The sequence below is a fragment of the Mustela nigripes genome, chromosome 5 (genome assembly GCF_022355385.1).
Source record: "Mustela nigripes isolate SB6536 chromosome 5, MUSNIG.SB6536, whole genome shotgun sequence".
NCBI classification, from domain to species: domain Eukaryota; kingdom Metazoa; phylum Chordata; class Mammalia; order Carnivora; family Mustelidae; genus Mustela; species Mustela nigripes.
Genome location: NC_081561.1, coordinates 109,261,289 through 109,285,675, shown reverse-complemented (window position 1 = coordinate 109,285,675; position 24,387 = coordinate 109,261,289). Strand labels below are relative to the sequence as shown.

General features: G+C 42.2%; 1 protein-coding gene across 3 annotated transcripts in view; it reads right to left on the bottom strand.

Moving 5' to 3' along the window:
• The window catches only part of ANKRD6 (ankyrin repeat domain 6), a 189,242-nt gene that overhangs the window by 124,418 nt on the left and 40,437 nt on the right, over window positions 1-24,387 (bottom strand). Inside the window, exon 1 of one of the 3 annotated variants that reach the window (XM_059401053.1) lies at window positions 16,685-17,077. The exons of the other annotated variants lie outside the window; for them this stretch is intronic. The gene's annotated coding sequence lies outside the window, so the exon portion shown is untranslated. Of the gene's footprint in view, window positions 1-16,684; window positions 17,078-24,387 lie in introns of those variants that run through there. 3 annotated transcript variants of the gene reach the window in all.

Sequence of the window (24,387 nt, the reverse complement as noted above, 5' to 3'; positions counted from 1 at the left end):
TCATGACCTGAGCTGAAGGCAGCTGCTTAACTGACTGAGCCACCCAGGGGACCCTGCATCTCTCTTCTTCTTCTTTTTTTTAAAGATTTATTTATATATTTGATAGAGAGTGAGAGAGAGAATGACAGGGGAGAAGGTCAGAGGGAGAAGCAGACTCCTCCCGGAGCTGGGAGCCTGATGCGGGACTCGATCCTGGGATTCTGGGATTATGACCTGAACCGAAGACAGTTGCTTAACCAACTGAGCCACCCAGGCATCCCTGCATCTTTCTTCTTAAAACAAAACTTGAGGGGCGCCTGGGTGGCTCAGCAGGTTAAGCCTCTGCCTTCGGCTCAGGTGATGATCCCAGGGTCCTGGAATCGAGCCCCGCATCAGGCTCTCTGCTCAGCAGGGAGCCTGCTTCCCCCTGCCTCTCTGCCTACTTGTGATCTCTATCATCAAATAAATAAATAAAATCCTTTTTAAAAACAAAACAAAAAACAAAAAAACAAAACTTGATTCTTAGCATAAAAGCAAAAATACATACGGTTTAAAAAAAACACACAGAAGGGAAAATCTATTATCAATACAGAGTGATGTTTGAATCAAGTATTGTTATTTTATACTGCAGACCTAGTAGACATATAAGATGCATGTATCATTGTATCCTAGATTGCCACATGTACTACCTTGAACACAACAGGAGTGTTATGTCTTAGTTATTTTAATATTTAGCCCCTTATTTTCCCCTTTAACCCAAGTACCCACATTTTCCAAAAAATATTTAGCTCCTTAGCTATAGAAAAGTAGAAGATAAATACAAATGCATATACAAAACTATTTACAAATTAAGTGATACTGCATCTGGGATTGGCTTCAAAATAATCCTAAAATAAGGTAGTGGGGAGAGAAAAGCAGAGTGGGCAGTAGATGAAACAAGACTGATCGTGAGTTTATAGTTATTGAATCTCGGAGTGAGGTGCATGTGGGTGATTTATACTAGTCTACTCTTGAAATGTGCCATGATAGAAAGGTTTTTTTTGTTTTTTTTTTTTAACAGCTCTGGAATTAATACTGATATATACTTCAAAGATGAACCTCAAAAACATGCTGAAGGGAACAGAAGAAACTTATATACTGTATGATTCTATTTATATGAAGTGTTTAGAAAAGGCGTATTTACAGAGGCAGAAAGATGACCAATGGTTGCTTAGAGCTAGGAGTGGGAGTGGGAACTGACTGCAAATGGGCACAAGCAAACTTTCCGGAGTGATGAAAATGTCCTAAAACTGGTTGGGATGATGGCTGCAGTTTATACAGTTTATACGAATTTATAAATTTATAAATAAATACAGTTTATACAAATTTATACAGTTGTATAAATTTGTTTTTTAAAAAATCAGTGAACTGCATGCTTCTAATGGTTAAATGTTATGGTATATAAATTATAGCTCAATAAAGCTATTTTTAGAAGACCTCAGGGGAGGGGTCCCAGGGTGGCTTGATGGGTTAAGTGGCCAACTCTTGATTTCAGCTCAGATCAGGATCTGAGGGTGTGAGATCTGCCCTGTGAGGGGTTCCACACTGAGGGTGGAGGCCGCCTGCCATGCTCTTTCTCCCTCTGCTTTTGCCCCTCCTTCCATCTGAATACGTGCGCCTTGCTCCTTGTTAGTACTATGCTTGGGAAAACAAGACTTTCAAGAGTGTTAAAAATTAAAAAAGACAATTTTGACAAAAGGACACTTTCAAAGGATTTCAAAGGTTCTGAACGAACATCATAGAAAAGCCGTGTTTCATCACAAGAAATAAACCATTTCTTGTAATGTTTCCAGAAATCTGAGAATGGGAAAAAGAAAAACAGCAACTAGGTCTGTGCTTGATGCAGCTGAGGCAGCTCAAGTGCTTGGTGCTGAGCAAGAACCCAGCAGGTGCCAAGAAAAGGTAATAGATCCTTTTGTTTACAAAAGTTACAAAGTAAAAGAGAAAAACATAGTATGTCAAACAAATAAACAAAAAATCAATAAATATAGTTTAAAGTTTCTAATTCAAGTTTTTCTTTCTTTTTTTCTTTCTTTCTTTTTTAAGATTTTTAAGTAACAGGGCTCAAACCTACATGGGGCTCAAACTAACAACCCTGAGATCAAGAGTCATATGCTTCACAGACTGAGCCAGCCAGGGGCCCCTAATTCAATTTTAAATATCCTAAATCATCAGGTTGCACTAAGCCACAGAGTAACTTTTTTCTAATTTTATTTTTTAAACTTTCAGGAGAATCGAAACCATTCAAAATCACCTCTGATTAAATCTACCTTGTAAGGAAAATTAATTTGAAACTTCAAATATAATCAGTAATACTGTAATAACTTTATATGGTGACCCATGGTAACCAGACTTGCCATGGGGATCATTTTGTAATATTGCCCCCAAAATATCAGGGCACCTGGGTGGCTCAGTGGGTTAAAGCTTCTGCCTTCAGCTCAGGTCATGATCTCAGGGTCCTGGGATTGAGCCCCGCATCAGGCTCTCTGCTCAGCAGGGAGCCTGCTTCCCCCCCCACCCCTGCCTGCCTCTCTGCCTCCTTGTGATCTCTGTCTGTCAAATAAATAAATAAAATCTAAAAAATATATATACATATATATCAAATCACTATGATGTATACCTGAAACCAACAGGATAGTGCACATCAATTATTCTTCAATTTAAAAAAAAGAAAATGTGCAAAATGAAAACGAGAAACTTCATTTTCTCTTGTAAAAGGAAGCATCTCTCACAAGTTAGAATTTATACCAAAACAGAATAAAGGAGGCTACAAAACTATCCAGAGAAGGCATTATGTTTGGGGAAGAAGTTTTGTCTGCTGCAAAGTAAGAAGTAAAACAACTTTAATTTTTTATCCATATTGTCTGTCAAACAATAACTCGTAGAGTTTCCACTTAGATGTTGTAACAAACCTCTTACTATAAACCTCTTTTCTCAAATTCTGACACTTAATAAAAGTTTGTTCCTTGTCACTTGAAAGACAGACAGGAGTATTTTTTCTTTTTTTTTAAGATTTTATTTATTCATTTGACAGAGATCACAAGTAGGCAGAAAGGCAGGCAGAGAGAGAGAGAGAGAGGAAGAAGCAGGCTCCCTGCCAAGCAGAGAGCCCGATGCGGGGCTCGATCCCAGGATCCTGGGGTCATGACCTGAGCTGAAAGCAGAGGCTTGAACCCACTGAGCCACCCAGGCGCCCCAGGAGTATTTTTTTTTTAAGATTTTATTTATTTATTTGACATAGAGAGAGAGAACAAGCAAGGGGAACAGCAGAGGGAGAGGGAAAAGCAGTCTCCCCACCCAGCAGGGAGCCCGATTCAGGACTCGAACCCAGGACCTTGGGATCATGACCGGAGCCAAAGGCAGACTCTTAACCAACTGAGCCGCCCAGGTGCCCCAGACAGTAGGATTTAAATTTTAAACTTCCCAGTGCACATACTTGAAAGGTGAAGTGGGAAGAAGGCCGATTTCCTGGTCCTGGAGGGCACCGTGCTTCATACTTCCCACATTTCTGAGTTTACACATGAACTTCAGTTAATGTCCTGCAGGTTTGTCATAAACAGGATCATGGCTGGTGATTTATCCTGCCCTCTGACAGCCTTAATTACTCCAACAGAATCTCACCTTCTATGTACCCAGATGCCCCACACCTCTTCATACAGAGAATTCTGTTCTGTTATCCATTCAAATACTGTGTTTCCAAATGAAACGCCTAAGTACTTCCCAAAAAAAAAAAAAAAAAAAAAAAGACAACATGCTCATTCCTGAGACCTGGAGAAGTACAATTCCAAAGTTTCCAAATTTTTCATTTTTCAGCAGGCTTATTAGTAAGATGTCCTAAAGACCTGAAGGTGGCCCTCAGTTAGCTCCAGTGCTCTTTCCCTTCCTTACTGGAGCTGCAACCAAGCACACACTGGTCCACAGCCAACAGCCCCAGAGTCCAATCCTGACCCACAGTCACCAGATGGGAGGACCTGGGCAAGTCAGGTTGGACCTCAGTTTCCTCACTTTAAAAAATGGAGATAATATTGGTAACTCAAGGGGTCAATGAGATAAAGAAAAAGTGTCCTAGACAGCACGTAGCACAGGACTGCTGTTCCATAAATGTGAGTTAAATGTAATAGAATTAGAGTACTGAATTGTGCTAAGCTTGATGAAAGAGTTTCAGTTTGACAAATAAGAAGTACTACTGTCTTGTCCTGGAGTAGAAAAATGAGCTTATACAAGAGTACCAGAAAACACTTACAAAAGCAGGGCCTCTCATTCCCTGAAGCACCAGTGAGAGCTACCTGCAGAATAGTCAAGTGGATTTCATTTATTTACTACCTGTCAGAGTCCGAGGAACGATACAGGCCAGCATTGACCTGCTCAGAGATGAGTCCAGTAAAACGCCTGAGGGATTAGGTCACCTTGGGATTTGAAGGCAGATCCTTCCTCCCCTGCTGTGGAAGAGGTTCCCCCCATCCCCTCCTCCCCCAGAGGCCCAGTCTTGTAATTGGACCAGCTCTGCCCCCACTCCTAAAGCCACAGAGTTCATGCTAATCAGGTCCTTAGAATGGCCATGGGGTTTATCGGTCACCAAATGTTCCCAGTCTAGGCCCAAAACCAACAATCCATTTCCTCTTCCCACATTATGATTTATCTAACACTCTCTCTGATGTTGCAAGGAGTTTCCTAACACCAGCCCTCATGGGTGTTTTATTTTTCCTGTAGTTTGAAAGCAAACAATAATATCCAGAACAGAGAGACAGGAGCTGCTTTATAACTCAGGTGCTGGGGAGCAGACCGCCCGTCAGCTGGCCCTCCTGGTGAAGGCGGCATGTCCACACCACGAGGGCAGGTCTGCAGAGGCTGGAGGAAGTGACTGCAGACCAGGCAATCCTGCATGGAGCCACTTCTCCAATTAGGCAGCGGCTACACAAGACTGCAGAAATTTTCCACCAACACAAGCTCAGTTGCTGATCATCAGGGTTTCAAAAACCCAGCCTTTCTGGGTTTTCTCTTTTCTGAGTCTGGAAAACAGTTTAAAGGATTGCAACAAAGACTCTTTCCCCGACTCAACTTACTTAGCCCCCAGTTTTATCAAGGATCCTGCTAAGTCAGTCGAGACAGAATCCCCCCACCCTTAATTCCGGACTGCCCTCCTTATCTGATCAAATTCCTCACCCCACACCATCCTTTAGGTAATACCTCATCACCCTGGCCTGCCTTCAGCAAGAATCCCGTTAGCTTGGTAAGAAGTCCCCCTACCTAGATGTCTCCTCTTAGTAACTTTCCAGCCACCCTCCACCCTGATCCTATCCTATGAATCCCCAGTTGTTGTTGCTATATTCGGGCTTGAGCCCGATCTCTCCCCCACGCTGCAACAGCCTTGACAACCATCACAACAATTGTGACACCTATCACAACAATGCTGAAAAAAGTCTTCTCTATCATTTTAACATGTCAGAATGACTTTTTTTTTTTAAAGATTTTATTTATTTATTTGACAGAGAGAGAGATCACAAATAGGCAGAGAGACAGACAGACAGAGAGATGAGGAGAAGCAGGCTCCCTGCTGAGCAGAGAGCCCAATTCGGGACTAGATCCCAGGCCCCTGGGATCATGACCTGAGCCGAAGGCAGAGGCCCAACCCACTGAGCCACCCAGGCGCCCCAGAATGACTTTTTTTAAACAATGGTTAGTGGGGGCGCCTGGGTGCTCAGCGGGTTAAAGCCTCTGCCTTCGGCTCAGGTCATGATCTCAGGGTCCTGGGATCGAGCCCCACATCGGGCTCTCTGTTCCGCAGGGAGCCTGCTTTCTCTTCTCTCTCTGCCTGCCTCTCTGCCTACTTGTGATCTCTGTCAAATAAATAAATAAAATATTTTTTTAAAAAATGGTTAGTGGGTTAAATGGTGGTCCCCCCAAAGTTACATTACAACCTATTGCCCAGAACCTGTGAATATTAACTTAAAACAGCAAATGAGTGAATATTGCCTTTTTGGGTCCTATATGCAATAACATGTATCCTTATAAGAGAAAGGCAGAGAGAGTGTGGGGACATAGACACACAGAAGAGGAAACAATGATGTGAGACAGAAGCAAAGATTGGAGTGGTGTGGCCTCAAGACAGGGGATATCTGTGCCAACAGCAGCTGGAAGGGTCAAGGAACAGAATCTCCCCTAGAACCTCTGGAGGGAGCTTGCCATGCCAACAGCTTGATGTTGGACTTCCAGCTTCCAGAACTGTGGGAGAATAAATTTCTGTTGTTTCACGCTACCCAGTTTGTGTTCATCTGTTATAACAGCCACAGGAAACTAATGCAGGATCAGAAGTATGTCTCAGTCCATTCAAGCTGCCCTAAGAAAATACCACGGATCGTGTGGCTTATCAACAGCAGGAATTTATTTCTCACAGTTCTGGAGGCAGGCAAGTCCAGGATCAAGGTGCCAGCTGATTCAGTGCCAGATGAGAGCTTGCTTTCTGTTTCATAGTCAGCGCCTTTCCACTATGTCCTTACATGGCGGAAGGAGGAAGGGAGATCTCTGGGATATTTCACTGGGGCATTTGTCCCCTTCGTGAGGGCTCCACCCTCAGGAGACAATAACTTCCCGAACCCAGACCTCCAAACACCATCACACCAGGGATTAGGTTTCAACATATGAATTTGGGGAGGGACAAACATTCAGACCATAGCAAGGTGAGAGGTGGGTTTTACACCCAGCTCTGTATTAAGGAGCAATATATTCAAACCTACCATTTGAAATTTTTATAATAAGCTTGAATTATCTTTGTAATAAAAACTAATAATTATAAACCATAAAACATGAGTATATGTGAAATTGGGGACACGGAGGAGAACAAAGATAGAAGAAGATAACATGCAGGTCACAAAGACAGATGAGAAGATACAAGACCTTTACTGCGATTTCTCAACCCAAAGAAATAAAATTTAATTTGATCCCAAAAGGTACTCACTACTAAATTCTATCCCATTAAAGACAATTATAAGGTATCAAAAGGCCCAGTTCTTCTCCAAGAAAGAGCATAATGTGGGGAGAATCTATTCTAGAATCTGAATTCCCAAATCTCTGAAGGAATAGGCTAGTTTTCTGTGGAGAAACATGATTTTTTTCATCAGGTTTAAAGATGCTCATTATACATCACAGGAATGATTATACATTAATTGATAATATCAAGGAAATAAAATGTCACAAAAACAGGGGCACCTGGGTAGGTCAGTCGGTTAAATATCGGACTCTTGGTTTTGGCTCAGGTCATGATCTCAGGATTGTGGGATCAGGGCTAGAGTCCCATTCCATACTGAGTGTGGAGCCTGCTTGGGATTCTCTCTCCCTCTTTGTCCCTCTCCCTCAAGCATGAGCATGTATGTGTGTGCGGGCACATGCACATGTACTCTCCCTCTCGCCCTCTCTCTCCTCCTCTCTCAAAAAATAAATAAACTGATCTTAAAAAAGGAAAAGGAAATGGGGCACACCTGGCTGCCTCAGTAGGTAGAGCATGTGACACTTGACCTCAGGGTCATGAGTTCGAGCCCCATGTTGTGTGTACAGCTTACAAAAAAATAAATAGATAAATAAGTATTTTTAAGATGCCATTAAAATATATCTTTTTAGGAAAATTCCATGAGAACTGCAAGTTCAAGAAGACCTGGTGAGTGACTAAAGCGACCCTCCAGGGGGTGTGTAGGGCTCTCTTCAGGGGGCAGTAGTCAGGGAACCTTTATGCTCTCCACATATCCACACAGGAGTGTAGCCACCTCACCTGTATTTTTGGCCTTGTCACCCAGTGTTAACAGCCATTACCTAAGAGGCAGTACAATGAATTATCACCTTTTAAAAAGAAGCTGTTACTCAAACCACCACAAAGGCAAGGAGTCAGTTACAAACTATCCACCCCTGTCCCCTGTTACTCCCTCTCACAAAAATCTGTGCTCCAGCAAGACAGCTTACTTGCCTCTTTCCAAACAGGGCTTTGCCTCCTCCTCTGTACTCTCTCCAGAAACAAACCCTCCTTCAGTAGGTCCTGTCTATGGAAATCCAGGCTATGCTATTTCTTTCCAGGAAAAGAAAAATGTGTTTACATATAGTATTACATATACTATTATTATAGCATATACTATTATTATAGTACATGCGTTTTGCATATTTCAGTGAGTTTATGGACTTCCCCATAGCACATCTGTGAATCCTATAAGGATCCTTATACTACATGTTAAAATCCTGCCCTACTACCCTTCTATATTAAAATTATTTTCAGAAAAATATGTGCCCATGTGGGAGTCCCCAAACTAGACAACCAAAAAAAAAAAAAAAAGGCTCCCAGGGCTGCCATAACAAATTACCATAAACCTGGAGGCTTAACCCAACAGAAGTTTATTTTCTCACAGTTCTGGAAGCCACGACTCCAAAATCAAGGTGGGCTGGCCTGCACTCCGTCTAGAAGCTCTTAAGGAGAATCACTCCTCGTCTCTGCCAGCTTCTGGAGGCTGCCGCATTTGGCATTCTTTGGGAGGCCAATGCCTTATCCGTTAGGCACACTTGGCATTCTTTGACCTGTGGCCGCATCAGCCCAATCTCTGCCACCCTGGTCACATGGCCTCCTCTTCTGTCTGGGTCAGATCTCCCCCTGCCTCATACTTAAAAGCATACTCACCATTGGATTTAGGGCTCGCCCAGATAATCCAGGATGATCTCATCTTAGAATCTTTTACTTAATCACATCTGTATAAACCATTTTTCCAAATAGTGGAATATTCCTCGGTTCCAGGGTTTAGGGCACAGATTAAATTTTCCACCCATGGCACAGGACACGCTGAGCTATCACCTCTCACCCGGAAGTCCTCCCAGGTCTTGCTTTCTGACTGCAGAGGATGGTTTTCTGTCCTCTCACGGTGTCTCCGCAATGGAGCCTCAGCAGGCTGAGGAGGAGGTAACTGCGTGTCTTCCTCACATCATCCCAATAACCTCTGTGCCTGTCTCCCCCACTATCCCCTGAGCATCTCCAGAGCAGGCCCCACGGCTTACTCACCTCCGTATCCCTGCCCCTCACTACGGCACCTATAAACCATAGATGCTTAATTGGCAGCTGATATTTGTCAAATAAAAAATGACTACGTCCGTGCCACATGAAATGCGTTGTTGTCCATGTGCTTACTCATCAGAAGGTGCTGCATATCTGGGACACACAGCGCTTGCCAGGGAAAGTAAACATGTATGGGGTTCTCACCCATTCCACCACCAACAGTGTCTGTCAGTAACATGCACGAAGCCGATTTAATGACCCAGTCATGGGAAGATAACAACAGCTTGAAAAAACACTGACCTTGATGATCACTCGGGTCTTTTTCAGCTCTGAATTCTGTGATAACCAACAAGTGGAAAAACAAACTGATGTGCAATTGAACTGTGCTGATCTGAGCAATCAGATAGCTAAGACTCAGGGGAAATGCCTAAGTATGTGCAAGGTACTGAGAAGGCACTGGGCAGAATAAGCCATGAGCCGTGGGTAGCATACTTCAGTCATATCATCTACAGAGAATAAATGTGCTAGCAAAACACAAACCACTGGACAATACTGGTCACCAAATCCCTAATAGCAAGTGGCTGTAAGAGTTCTGGCCACATTTGGTGGGCATCTGTGCCCTCAACCCTAAGGCCGACTCAAGTCCACCCCAAGCCACTAGTGCTCCACAACATTCTCATAAAAACATTTAAGGAGCTTCACAACCTCAAATACCTTTCAAACAACAATCAGACACAAATACCTCCACAGGCCTGAGCCTCCCCTGTTCCTGTGGACAGGCCTCTGAGCTCTCCATATCACCTCCTGCACCTCCACCCCTGGCTCTCAGAGCTTTTCAAATCCCCATTAAATGTTATCTGATACAATCTCAAGGTACTCTCTTTCCTAAGGACATTTTCATATTGATCTGGAATTCTGAGAGACCAAAAAGCTTATAAAAATTTAAAAGAATGAACACTTAATCATAAAATTTTAGGCACCCAGGGATCAGGAGGCATTTTAAGAAAAATCTTTTCTGGCCCCCTTCCGAATACACCGACTGGGGAACCACCTATCTACCTACTTGAATGTGAGCCAGGCCTGGCTACAGAGAGATCAATCCGGGGGCAGCTGGCATCCTTAATAATGAACAACTTCCTTCTGTTCTGTCAAGAGCAGAGACAAAGACATGATTCAGGGACACTCAAATTGAATTATTGTCTTTGTTTAAACCTTCCCTCTCAAGCAGAGCTGTCAGCTGCTGCAGCCAGTCCAGGGAAGGATGGAAGTTCTCAAATGCAAAGCTGTTTAAGTGCCCAGACAGCTGACATGGGGTGCTCGGCCTTCACCTCCTGCCAGGACCCCATGGCACTAAGACCATGCCCGAGGTCAGGCCCCAGGCATGGAAAGCCTGCCCTAGACCCAGCACCAAGAGGAAGGCAACAGGCTTCTACCATGAAAGGGCTGTAAGAACCCACCAAGCTTACAGTCAGCTCATACTCAACAGCAAGCCACCTCTGGAACACAATATCCAAAGTCTAGGTCATGGCCCATTTGTGGGTCGTGAGACAAGCAACATGCTAAAGAATGAAATAGAATAGAAACTATCAAAGTTTCTATATATCTTGGGAAACAAATTTTTCACTTGGGGGTGTATTTATATGTTTACATACTAGGTTATTTTTAAAATGCATTTCTTATAGTGGGTCACAAACCAAAGTTTGAAGGCCACCATTCTTGAACAAAAATGAATCAAGTATTCAATCCAAAAAATAATAAAATCATAACCCATGTTTCTTTTTAGAATGCCAATAATTATCAAAAGTACTTTGGCCAGTATCTGCAACGGAGTCAGCATTTCCTATGCATAGTTCTGGGGTCCTAAGATGTATTTTCAGAAATCTGAGAATTCTGAGTGAGAATATTTACATTTTGCATTCTTTTTTTTTTTAAAAAAGATTTTATTTATTTATTTGTCAGAGAGAGAGAGGAGCTGGAGCGAGCACAGGCAGGCAGAGTGGCAGGCAGAGGCAGAGGGAGAAGCAGGCTCCCTGCCAAGCAAGGAGCCTGATGTGGGACTCGATCCCAGAACACTGGGATCATGACCTGAGCTGAAGGCAGCTGCTTAACCAACTGAGCCACCCAGGCGTCCCTACATTTTGCATTCTTAATGAGAATCTAAACTGAACATATTTGGAATCATCTGGATGTCTCCCTCAGAGTTATGTTAGGTCATGTGGTTTAAATTGTTCATATTTGCATTTGTGTTTATAATCAAAAGCAAGTGGGTGAATTACTGAGAACAAAACAGAAGCAGGTTTCATCTAGCAACACTGTAGAGTAACACACAGGAAGGCCAGACTGGACCATAACATGCTGTACAGGGTGAGGTGGGGGAGGGCTTCATCATGCAAGTACAGAGGATGGGTGGGGGGACTGAGTCATCACCCAGCAATGGGAAGCACAAGGAACCTGGACCAGAGTACTCACCACAGAGTCAAGTACACAGGGGACACTATGCATCCCATCTTTGCGTAAACCAACTTCCAACAATGTTTTCATGGTAAAAGCAAAAACTGCACAATGAAGTAAGTAATGTTTACATATCACAGAATGAAGGGATTGAAGTGTTTTATAAATTACATCATTAATTTCATGTACATTTTCTATTATGTTCCTGAAAGAAGGGTTTGTTTCTTCTTCCAGTATATCTAGAAATTAAATTGGGTTGGGGGAAGGAGCACCTGGTGGTTCAGTGGATTATTCTGCTCAGGTCATGATCCCAGTGTCCTGGGATGAGTCCCTGGGCTTCGGGCTCAGTGGGGAGCCTGCTTCTCCCTCTCACTCTGCCTGCCACTCCTTCGGCTTGTGCTCACTCGTGCTCTCCGCCAACATAAATAAATAAATCTTAAATAGATAGATAGATAGATAGATAGATAGGGTTGGGGGAAGACAGCATAACGACCATGCTCATGGCTTACACACTCACATCCTCTCACACATAAACAATTCTTGATCAATGAAGAAGTTATAGTGCAGAAAATATCAAGTGGCAGGTGATATACCTTATTTTTCTATTTGACTATGGAATGTTTTATTTACTTTGTCTTGTGGCTAAGTCATTTCCTTAATTATGCTTGCCCCAGAGCAATATTTAATTAATGTAAATTCCCAATTATTGGAAGGGGTGGGGTCTCAAAGCATGAAGAATATTAGAACTTTTTTAATTCAGCTAAGAAAAGATGGTAGGAGTGAATACTGAGACAATTTTCCTGGAAGGCAATTCAGCAATATGTATCCAAAGACTCAAATTGTTAGCTCTTTGGCCTAGAAATTCAACTTTTAAGAAGTGATATGAGGGGCGCCTGGGTGGCTCAGTGGGTTAAGCCGCTGCCTTTGGCTCAGGTCATGATCTCAGGGTCCTGGGATCGAGTCCCGCATCGGGCTTTCTGCTCAGCAGGGAGCCTGCTTCCCTCTCTCTCTCTGCCTGCCTCTCCATCTACTTGTGATTTCTCTCTGTCAAATAAAAAAAAAAAAAAAAGAAGTGATATGAAAGTAATAATGTCAAAGATGCCACTGGATGTCAAAGATGCAAGAATGTCTGCTATCAGGGCATTGGTTAGCAGAGACGGTATATTCCTATAACAATGCTGACGGTATCTCACAGATATTGAGTGCTTACTTTATTTGATGCACTCAACATCTAGTGTCCCATTTAGGGGCATCTGGGTGGCTCAGTGGGTTAAAGCCTCTGCCTTCAGCTCAGGTTGTGATCCCAGGGTCCTGGGATCGAGCCCCGCATCAGGCTCTCTGCTCAGTGAGGAGCCTGCTTCCTCCTCTCTCTCTGTCTGCCTCTCTGCCTACTTGTGATCTCTGCCCGTCAAATAAATAAATAAATTATCTTTTAAAAAATAAAAATAAAAATTAGTGTCCCATTTAATTCTCAAAACATTCCAATGTAGTGGGTATTATTATTCTCCCCATTTTATGGAAGAGTAAACCAAGGCACAAAGAAGTGACCTGCCCAGCTAATAAGAAGCAGAGCTGAGGTATGAAGTCTGAGTCTGACTCTACTGTCTGTGCTCTTTGACCATTCTCTCAATGGATCACTAGAAGTCATGTAAAATTACATAATATCTATGTTACTGAAACATGCTCATGAGATAGTGTGACATGCTCATGAGATAGCAGGTTATAAAATATCACATACTAGAACCTCATTTTTGTAAGATTTTTAAGACTGGCAGGATATATATACTGGATACTATATATATAATTACTATATCATACAGGATACTATTATATTGTATATATAGCATATTATATATATTCAAATATATACATATTTGAACTTTTTAGTTAAATAAATTATCTATGTAACTACAAGCAACATGTTAATAAAAAAATATGTTCCAGGGGCTCCTGGGTGGCTCAGTCGTTAAGCATCTGCCTTCGGCTCAGGTCATGATCCCAGGGCCCTGGGTTCAAACCCTGCATCAGGCTCCCTATTCAGCCAGAAGCCTGCTTCTTCTTCTCCCATTCCCTCTGCTTGTGTTCCCTCTCTGGCTGTGTTTCTCTCTGTCAAATAAACAAAATCTTTAAATATATATATATATTTTCCAGGTAACCTCACAACTTAGTTAATGAGAGTTGGATATATATTCAACATCATAGCAAATTTCTTTTTTTTTTTTTTTAAGATTTTTATTTATTTATTTGACAGACAGAGATCACAAGTAGGCAGAGAGGCAGGCAGAGAGAGAGAAGAAGCAGGCTCCCCACTGAGCAGAGAGCCCGATGCGGGGCTCGAACCCAGGACCCTGAGATCATGACCCAAGCCGAAGTTAGCGGCTCCAACCCACTGAGCCACCCAGGCGCCCCTCATAGCAAATTTCTGATGAAGATTTATAACTCATCTCTCTATTACTTTTTTTTTTTCAGATTTTATTTATTTATTTGAGAAAGAGAGAGAGAGAACATGAGAGGGGAGAGGTCAGAGGGAGAAGGAGACTCCCTGCCAAGCAAGGAGCCTGATGCGGGATAGGATACGGAACTCGATCCTGGGACTCCAGGATCATGACCCAAGTCAAAGGCAGCCGCTTAACCAACTGAGCCACCCAGGTGCCCTCTCCATTATTTTTTACAAAAAAAAGACAATCCTAAGAGAAGTTTTCATGTGACACTTTGAATTAATAGCTCTTCACTGTCAAATAATCAGTAATTTAATCACTTTCAACAATCTAACAATTCTGACTCCCCAGGAGTCTTTCTTCTAGTTCAAATCCCCTTCTGCCTCATCAAGGCCTCTGGTCTGGCCTCTGACAACTGGCCGGCAGATTTTTCACGGCACCACCTGCCTCCACAATGACCCCCTGCAGAGAGACAGCTGCCTACCTCTAAGTGGACAGGTCCAAGGCCTAGAAGCCAGGCCTGTGGCCACAATAAACCCCCTCCATCCCTCTGAGGAAGGAAGGACATGAAGGAAAATTCAAAGCCAACCAAAAAACCCAGACCTGGTTCCGCACCTGCTTTTGAACAGTATCAGTGTTTCTCTGTGCTTAGAGTAGGGAACTGACCCAGCAACAGAGCTCAGAATCCCTGCGGCCGAGCCATGAAGGTCCTGCCCCAGCATTGCTGGGTCTGACTTCACTTCCAACAACATGGCGTCTAATGCTAAATGTGAGATACAGACACTAAATGTAAGAGTTCAGTATCACTTCAGATGTCTTCAGTGCTCTGCTTATGAACTTGGGAGAAATAAAGCTGAAAGGATCTTAGAGATATCCAGTCAAGTGTTTCCCAGGTGGGGTGCCACTGGCATTCAGAGCAGGTCCATTCATCACTGGGCTGAGTGGCATTTCAACATTTCTAATTTCTGGGGTTCTCAACCATTAGTGCCCCATACACTGTGATAATTGAAAATGTTCCCCCTCAACATTTCCAAGTACCCCTTGAGGGACATTGCCACCCCTAGTTGAGAACCACTGATTTAGTGTATCATGGGGGTCCAGAGAAGTTAGTCACGCGCCCAAGGCCACTCAGGTAGCAAGACACAGATTCCCATACCTCACAGCACTTAGTTTTATGTTCTTTCCACTGTGCTCACTGGAGCGTGAGATACTTAAAATAGACTTCATATTTAATGACAGAATTTATGGATCTAAGACTGAATGAGGTTTTTTTTTTTTCAATTTCATTATGGGTATTTTAATATAAAAGCATAATTCTATTACTATAATTACTTTAAAAGAGCAAAAAATATCTGAACTAACAACCACCAATCAAGGCTTCAGAATGCATCGTGTATTGAATGAAATCATACTATGAAGAAAAGTATCTATGAGTCACACACAGAGAGACAAAGACAGAGACAAAGAGACAGAGAGAAGGGGTAGAGGGGTAGAGGGGTAGAGGGGTGAATCTGGAAATATTTGCATTAACAAAATATTTTCTTAAAAGTACCATCTCTGGGCGCCTGGGTGGCTCAGTGGATTAAGCTGCTGCCTTCGGCTCAGGTCATGATCTCAGGGTCCTGGGATCGAGTCCCGCATCGGGCTCTCTGCTCGGCAGGGAGCCTGCTTCTCTCTCTCTCTGCCTGCCTCTCTACTTGTGATTTCTCTCTGTCAAATAAATAAATAAAATCTTAAAAAAAAAAAAAAAAAAGCACCATCTCTGCAAGCAGTCAGGAAAGTGAGTCCTATGGGAGATATTTTACCAAATTACACCCTTTATTTCAAGTTTTTAAAATTTTTATTTACATGAGGGGGGAGGAACAAAGGGAGAAGAAGAGAGAAAATCTTAAGCAGCAGATTGCCTCCTCCCCCTGAACACAGAGCCCACCACCCCAGGGCTTGAACTCCCAATCCCAAGATCATGACTTGAGCTGAAATCGAGAGTCAGAGGCTTAACAGACTGAGCCCCCCAGGCACCCCCTATTTCAAGATTTTTTTAAAAAATTCTCTTCTAACTCAATCTAGCACTCAATTCTGAATGTAAAATCTAAACTTACATTTTAAACAATTTCTTGCTAGTTCTTAAAGGACTTCTAACAAAATCAATCCAGAGTATGACATATACCTTCCATCACATGATAAGAACACCATAAATTTTATAATTCACATTGTTACATTTAGGACACAAGCACTACAAAAACTCTTCCACTAAAGTTTCCGAGGTGGGGAATATCAGCATATCCCCATTTTTTACCAGGGGTTTATTCAGGTGCTTCTTCTAATCATGTGTAACTTTTTGTTTGTCTAACTCGTAAAGCACATAGCAATATCTCCTTTATGAATTACACAATTTACCACCCCTACAAGGAAAGGGAGGGAGGAGGAAAAGTAAAGAAGTTTAAAGACAGAGAACGGAGAAAGAGGGAGAGAGATGGACTCCAGAAAACACAGGAAGAAAAATAAAATTATCCTATAGAAATTTCAGGTAAAATTCAAAAAGTTCTTATATATGTACATGCATATAGGCAAATGTGATTGTTTCTTTTTAGTATTCTTTTTCATTTCAAAATCTCCTATAGGGCCTATGTCTGCATCCAGGACAGAGTGAGGTTCAAAGAGAACTCATTGCATGTATGTGGCTGGGGGAATTTTCCAGCCCACAATTACTGCCCCAAATGGACCAGTTTTACAACACAGCTGATAGGGGACTTACCTCTGTTGCCAGGAAGCCCAGGGGCCTCGAGGAGGCGAAGCCTGCAGCCCTTCCAGGCCAGGGCTTTGTGTGGTTGGAGGGCTGGTGGGAGGGTCTGCCGGGGATCCGCCTGGGGCCCCGTGACCATTTACATGTCAATGGTCAAACCAAAATTGCTCCAACTCCGGTGGCCAGGGCCCCTTTGGGCAGCAAGACCCTGGGTTTTGTCCTTGTCCCTTCTCCACAGAGCCTTGAAAATGCTGGCTGCCAGCAGGCATTTGGCAAACTCATTAGGAGGGATTTGTCACCCTCTTCAAGCCTTGAGCCTAGGTAAATACATCAGCAATCTGCAGGCAGGCTTTTCAAATGATCCGAGGACACCACGCTGGGAGAGATGAATGCTTTAGATAAGATGACAGAATCAGAATTCCAAAAGCAGTCTGGGTCGGAAAGAATGAGCCAAAAGAAAAAAGAAAAGAAAAAGATTTCAGAGAAATAGATGTTACATCTTTCATCTAAGTTCAAAAGCAACTGCTCTGGGGTTTTAGTTTATTTACAAGTCAATATGAGATGATGGTGTGATGTGGATGCCAAAAACAAACGAACAAACTTATTTTTAGGATTCATTATCAGAAAGGCACTATTACGACTATGGAAGGGATGAAGGAGAATAGACGGTCTGCGTACTATTTTCTACAGAGAAGACTGGGTAAACAAGAGGGCAAAAATTCTAGGATGAGAAAGAAATGATTTGGACAGGGAGGGGGTGGGGAACGGCCATCCTCCACACACGCTCGGTACAAAGAGGAGATTTATTCTGGGGGCTCCAGACAGCAGAACAAAGGATTGATGGTTGGAGGGAGATAGCATCTGCATAAGCACAGAAGAGTTTTCTAACAGTGAAAATCTCTGGTCCCTCAGCAGTCAGCAGGCAAGGAAGTTTCCTGCAGGGCCCTCCCTGTCCGGGGACTTGCACGAAAAGGTTTGGGCAGAGATCCTCTGCATTCTAGCCCAGAGCCCAACTGGGCTTCCATGGCTTCTATAGCTTCTGATGTGAGATTCTCGGGATTTTTAGAGCTGGAAACAAAAGGACTATGAAATTTAAAAATAGATTTAAAAGGGGGAACACAGTCTGTGTAATGTAGAAAGACTGATTTATATTGGGATGCGCCACTCAGATAATGATCAAAACAGTCCCCAGCATTAGTCATTTCTGAAACCACACAACGCAGATCCATCACCCACTTATGATTTGAAAACGCCAAGGTTGGCTCCCTGGAACCCAATGCCTTACATTCCTTCTCCTTTCTCTCTCCATTTCTCAAAAAAGCTGATAATATAATTTGGGTCACTTACAGCACTTACATTTAGAAAATATTTTACAGTCAATTGAATTTTAAGAATATTTCATAGGGCAGAATCTCACTGCTGGTTTCGACCGTAGAAGCAGAGAAAAAAAAGCAGGGGAGTTCCTAGGAAATGTCTTCTGAACGTGTCTGCCAGGACCTCTGTGGGCCCCTGATGGTTTTCCAACTTAGGAAGGGAATGGCCAAAGTCCTTGTCCCCTGGGAAGCTGACCTTTCTGCCTATGTTGAGAAAGAATCATGAGAATTGCTTTGACCCGCATTGCCTCATGGCACTGCTCTGGGTACCAAGTTGACTGGGAGGGACTTCAAACAGCCTCCTCATAGAGTAAAGACACCAGCACCACTATCACCACCAAAATACCAAAGAATATTGTTATAAAATTTACCGACTTTCTTATTTTTCTAAAGTCAGCAGAAGAAATGCGCAAGATCTGTATATATAAAAATTTAGGCAATTAAAAAAAACCATTCTGGCAATTATTGACAAATTACCCTCCAAGTAGATGATTCCCATTTCCTCCCTGTTTTATCTCTGAGAACTTGATGGGGCAGGGGGGGTCGGGAATCTGATTCTTGGTCACTCTGTATTTCATTTATTGTTAGTGAGGTTAAGTATCATTACATTTTTTAAATGCTTGGGGGAAAATGTGGAGAAACATATCCTAAATCACAGACCATGGTTGCTTATCTTTGTGGGGCAGAAATACAGAAGACTTAGGCTTTTCACATTGTGAACTTCTATAATGTTTAAAATATGCATAAAAGGGAACTGCTTTTCTTCTCATTTCAGGAATGAAGTTTTAAAAAAGTAATTAGTGAGTGGGGCATTTAAAAATTACATTGATTATGACTTCACATCAATTAATTAATCTTTCGAGGCAGGTCACCAAGTATAAAATACAAAACTGATCTAGGGTATAGTCCTCGTTCATTGATGCTTGTTATCTGGTATTCACAGGCACTTTTATTTTTTTTTTAAGACTTAATTTTATTTATTCATTTTTTAAAAGGGCCTATTGTGGATGTTTTAATTTTTTTTTTTTAAGATTTTATTTATTCATTTGCCAGAGACTGAGAGAGAGAGAGTACAAGCAGCGGGACCAGCAGGCAGAGAGGGAGAACCAGGTTCCTGCCCAAGGAGCCCGATGTGGAACTTGATTCCAGGACCTGGGATCATGACCTGAGCCTCAGGCAGACACTTAATGAACTGAGCCATGCAGGTGTCCCAAGATTTTATTTTTAAGTAATCTATCCACCCAGCATGGGGCTTGAACTCACAACCCTAAGATCAAGAGTTGCATGTTCCACTGACAGAGCCAGACAGGCACCTCTGGTACTTGTGAGGTCCCCATTAATGGGTCCGTGATCAAAGGAGCGAGACTGATACAAAGCGAAGGTCAAGCAAACCTTTATTTCACGCCAAGCATTGAGAAACAAACCAACCGGCCAGGGCCATCTCTTACAAAGAGGCGCCCCTTCCCTGCCTTACAGACTAACTTTTATAGAGCAAAAGCCATGTGGTTGGTTTGGGCCTGGCCACACACAGGTGGCCAATGAGATTGCAACACACAGAGAAAGCTGCACAGTCATGCTAGGTCACACACGAGTGACCAATTGAATTACAATTTACCCTAGTAGATATTTGAACTAGTCTATCACTTTGGTCAGAATTGGCGCCCAAAAGGTGGGACCCACACTCCTTGGTGGCTAGGGAGACAGTATGCTTGCTCCACTGACTGGATGTCTCCACCTGGCCTGACCCACCCTTGTATTTGGGCTTTGTCACCTGGGACTGGTTTCCCTGACTTGCTTTTAAGTAAGTTCCCGGAGGGGGGTGGGGAGGTGTCAGTTTAAGTTTTACTGCATAAACAACAAAATCACTGTTTAACCAGATGGAGCTGCTCTGGCTAAATAGGCCCTTACAGTACTCACACTCACTTTCATTTATTTTTTTAGGATTTTATTTTTTAAGTAATCTCTACGCCCAGCATAAACTTAGAACCAAGAGATCAAGAATTGCACACTCTATCAACTAAGAAAGTCAGGCATCCCTCACACTTACTTTAAAATGAAGGAAACAAGGCAGTATTTACTAACAAACTCTTCTCTCGATGAGACAGAATGCCATCACTCTGGACTCAACTCCTTCAGATGCCCATATCCCCAGCATGTCACGACTGTGGTTCTTTTTGTTATTACAGTAGCTATGCTGCCAACATAAGTGGGACTGGGAGTCTAGCAGACTGGAGAGTACAGGAGTCAGGGTAAAAGAAGCTCAGGAGAAAAATGAAACAGCTAACTCTGAAGGCTGATCTGCGATAGTTACATTTGAGATAGATGGGGAGTTAAGAGAATATAAACAGAAGCCAACACATACATCTGCTGGTTAGAAACCAGCGTGCAAGTTGTGTAGGCAAGTCTGTGATGGGACAATGGCCTCCTTCAAGCAGGTTATTTCAGACGAAGAAAGGAACCCAAGAAACAGGGGTTCTTTCAACCCAAGTGATACAAACGACACTTCATTTCCTAGTTGTAAGGGCCTACTTAGCCAGAGCGAGCCATTTTGTTGTTTATGCAATAAACTTAGATTGAACCTGCCCCTTCCCCCCAAGAGAAAAGCGTTTAGAAACAGAACTGGTGAAATATGACTGACCAGCCCCTGATAACGGAGCCCACATACAAGGACGTGTCCGGCCAGGTGGAAACGTCCAATCAGTGAAAGTGCACATATTACCTCCCTACCCGCCAAGGATGAGCCAGGCCAGGTGGAAATGTCCAATCAAGGGAAAGCGCACGTATTACCCGCCAAGGAGTGTGAGCCCCGCCTTTTGAGCACCAGGCAAAGGCGCCCATTCCAGCCAAGGTCATAGGCTGAATTAAATGACTGTCATGGGGTGAATTGTAATTCAATTGGCCACTTATGTTTAGCCAGGCTCAACTACATGGCCTTTACTCTATAAAAATTAGTCTGTGAAACTGGGAGGGGTCTCCTCTTTGCAAGAGACAGCCCTGGTTGGTCAGTTTGATTCTCGATGCTTGGTGCGAAATCAAGCTTTGCTTGACCTTCGCTTTGTATCAGTCTCGTCCTTTTATCCATGGACCCTTTCACTAGTAAGGGTTCAGTCTTCAACCAGGGAAACGCTGAACTCTATTTTCCCAGACCCCAAATTATATGACTATAATAAATCAAATTGATGTAATAGATTTCATACTTGATTCATAATGGGAATGTACATCAGCATTTCTGAAAAACAATCTGACCTTTTTGATAATGTAATTCTATTTCTAGAACTCTATCATCAAGGAAATAATTCTAATTATCAAAAAAGCATCACGCAAAAAAAAAAAAAAAAGATGTACACTACATGGTTATTTATAACAGCAAAACACTGGAAATAGAACACTGGGGAAACTTCTACCAGTAAAAGAGTAGGATTCAATAAACCAGGAAACTTCCATCTATCTGGTAGGGTATTACATTGCCCTAAAAATGATGTCTCAAAGTTCACATCCTTTTATTAGTAACACATTATTAGGAATCTACCCTAAAGAAAGAATCCAAACACACAGGAAATTGAGTACATCCTAATGTTCAATAACAACAGAACAGTTAAATAGGCTCCTATTGGTTCTTCAAAACTCAGCTCACGTGGTACTTCTCGAGAAGAAGTCTGCCCTCACCCTGGCCCAGCTCTGGACTCCTAGGATGCTCTACACATTGCCCATCACAGTATGATCCCAGCGTTCTGTACATTATGTGCCAATCTAGCACCTTAAAAACAGGGAACTTGACTTCACTGGCTTAATACTCCCAACATCTGGCACAGTGCCTGGCACAAAGTATTTGTCTAAATGTCTATACACTGTAAGATGATAAAATCAGTATACTGGTTTCCTAGGGCTGCCCTAACCAACTTCCGCAAACTGGGGGACTTCAACAACAGAAATGTACTGTCTCACAGTGCTGAGGCTAGAAGTCTGAACTCAAGGTGCCAGAGTATCAGTTCCCGCTGAGAGCAGTATGGGAAGAGCCCCTGCAGATTTCTCTCCGTGGCTTGTAGATAGCCTTTATCTCCATCTATGCACAGCATGTTCCCTGTGTGTATGTCTGTCTCCAAATTTCCTCTTTTTATAAAGATGCCTGTGGTATGAATTAGGACCCAGCCTAATGACCTCACTTTAACTTGATTACCTCTCTAGAGACTTTATTTCCAAATAAGGTCACACTATAGGGTAAGGAGAGTTAGGACTTCCACATACAAATTTTTGGGGGGACACAATTCAACCCATAACAATCAGCAAATTTAGAGATTTATGAGTTCACAACAATAAGGAAATACTTATTTTATAACGGTTAGTAGAAAAAAAGAGTTACGTATCTTTATGTATACAAGAAGAGTTCTCAATTTGGATTCTCAAAGATTTTTAAAATGGCTCGTGATCACCCCAAATTAAGAACCACTGATGCTATAATATCTCATTTTTTAAAAAAAAATTATTTATTTATTTGAGAGAGGGAGGGAGAGCATGAGAGGGGAGGTCAAAGGGAGAAGCAGTCTCCCCATGGAGCTGGGAGCCCGATGCGGGACTTGATCCTAGGACTCCAGGATTGTGACCTGAGCCGTAGGCAGTCGCTTAACTAACTGAGCGACCCAGGCACCCTCAAATATTTTTTTTTAACATGAAGGTAATAAGTGAAAATGTTAAAGGTGTTTGCCACTGGGTATTAGGATTATGGATATTTGGGATTATCTCCCAATTTCCTACAACAGTTTCAAACTACTTTTATAGTCAAGAAAATAAACACCTTTCACTTTTCTTAAAAAAAAAATAAATAAATAAAGGGATGCCTGGGTGGCTCAGTTGTTAAATGTCTGCCTTCAGCACAGGTCATGATCCCAGGATCCTGGTATCAAGTCCTGCAGCAGGCTCCCTGCTAAGCAGGGAGTCCGCTTTTCCCTCTCCCTCTGCTACTCCCGCTGCTTGAGTTCTCTCTCTCTCTCTTTCTCTCTCAGACAAATAAATAAATAAAATCTTAGAAAATATATATAAAGGAAAAAATTTATGTGTATTTATTTATTTTAATTAACTAATTAATAATTGAATTTATTAATTCAAATCCCCTTAAAAGGATTTAGAAACATGGGAAATGAATATGTTTTATATAAACACTATAGTTATAAACTGTACATAAATAAAATATTAAGAAAAGGCAGGAAGGAAATCTATCATAATGTTCACAGAGTTGATTAACAGGTTATAGGAAGAGTTCTGTGTGTGTCTTCCTATTTTTTTGTGTGTTCCAAAATTTTTTAAAAGATTTTACTTATTTATTTGAGATAGAATACATGCACAAGAGAGCACGAAGGGGGCCACAGAGGGAGAGGGAGAAGCAGGATTCCTGCAGAGCCCGATGCGGGACTCAATACCAGGACCCAAGATCACGATCTGAGCCGAAGGCAGACACTTAACCAACTGAGCCACCCAGGTGTCCCCTCTAATTTTTTTTGCAATGAGCTATATTACTCTTAAAGCCTGAACAAACCAATCATTCTTACTAGTTAAAAACACACAGTTAAAGAATTTGGTTGTATATTAAACTTTCAACACTGAGGACAAATTACTGATACAGTAACATAATTCAGTACTGTGCGGCTTTTACAGGACCATAATGAAAGATATATAGAAACAGAAAACGGGGGCGCCTGGGTGGCTCAGTGGGTTAAGCCGCTGCCTTCGACTCAGGTCATGATCTCGGGGTCCTGGGATAGAGTCCCGCGTCGGGCTCTCTGCTCAGCAGGGAGCCTGCTTCCTTCTCTCTCTCTCTCTCTCTCTCTCTCTGCCTGCCTCTCAGTGTACTTGTGATTTCTCTCTGTCAAATAAATAAATAAAATCTTTAAAAAAAAAAAAAAAAAAAGAAACAGAAAACGACTTATGAGACACTTCTGTGAAAAAACTAAAATATGAAAACACATATACACTGATTATGACATGTAAAATAAATACATGTAGATGGTAATTTGCTAAAATGAAAATCTTTTAAGAGTAGGATTATGCATTATTTTGAAAGATTCTTTAATAAAATTATATTTCCATTTTAAAATTTATGAAAATGTTCTTTTCTAAGAATATTTTTATCTCATTTAACACTGACTGCAACATCTTCTAACCATTCCAAGAATCAACTTCTAGACTAGAAAATCGCTGGCAAAACCTCAGGCTTGTCTATCTCCCCTCCCCACCAACAGCCCCACTATAGTTCAGTTCAAGTGACTAGTCTCGCTTTCATTTGTACATGCATACCACCTTTGTAGAGAACAACTTGGCAATATCTGTTAAACCTGTAAATATTTACTC